This window comes from Penaeus monodon, chromosome 19 (assembly GCF_015228065.2).
Source record: "Penaeus monodon isolate SGIC_2016 chromosome 19, NSTDA_Pmon_1, whole genome shotgun sequence".
NCBI lineage: Eukaryota > Metazoa > Arthropoda > Malacostraca > Decapoda > Penaeidae > Penaeus > Penaeus monodon.
The window spans coordinates 46,122,999-46,123,911 of record NC_051404.1 but is presented as its reverse complement, the minus strand read 5'-3'; positions in this window follow the sequence as shown (position 1 = coordinate 46,123,911).

Genomic DNA, 913 nt, shown 5'->3' with positions numbered 1-913 from the left:
AAGAAGATCGGCTGAAGAAGGAAAGAAAGAAAGAAAAGAAAGGGGATATTGCGCAATAAGGTCAAATACAACAGAAGAGCGAGGGAACACTCAAGGAGGTGCAACAAGGAAGGCTAGATACTTTTACTATTGCCTGTATACTCTTTGTCCTTGAGGAGATATCTAAGGCCTGTGATGAATCTTTACCTCTATTAAGTTCTGTGTGCGTCTTCGCTTATTTATATATTTTCTTGGTGTTTTTACTCTTTGCTTATCTTCTTTATGCTCTAACATTTCTGGAGAAGGAATGCAAGTTATGCGTGACCTTGTCTTTCGGGTCTGACTAGGCTTAGGGTTGATGTGTACGAGTATATTAAGTGTGTTCTGATATTCTCCTTATTTTATTTTCTGCTAATTGCTTACGAATTTGGAATGATTTCAAATCTTTATGAAGATTTTTTGAAATGTGCAAATGTATTGTATGAACAGTATTGTTACGGCCTGAAAGCTAATGTCGATTTTTTTTTTTCTAAAATGATTGTTTTCCAGGTATTGTGTCCTCGCAATAATCTTACACAATGCAGAGTAATTGCAGTTTGAATGTTGCTTTCCAATTTTATATATGTTTCATGTGTGTGTGTATGATTTTGCACGCTAACGAAGTAGAAAAACAGGGTTTTAAAGAGAGGCTTTATCATGCATTCAGCATTTGCATTTCAGCCATTAATTGCGCGTATCTGAGGCGAATTTAAAAGTGAGTGGAATTACCTCATAATCGACGCCGCTTATAGAAAATGAAACGCATTATAAAGTCATATTTTAAGCCCTTGGCATAGAGCACAACCATCAATACAATCGCAGACTCAATCAAAATAATGGAGCCTTTGGATTTTCCACCTTTTTCACACCTAAATATCGGCAAATATCATGTTAG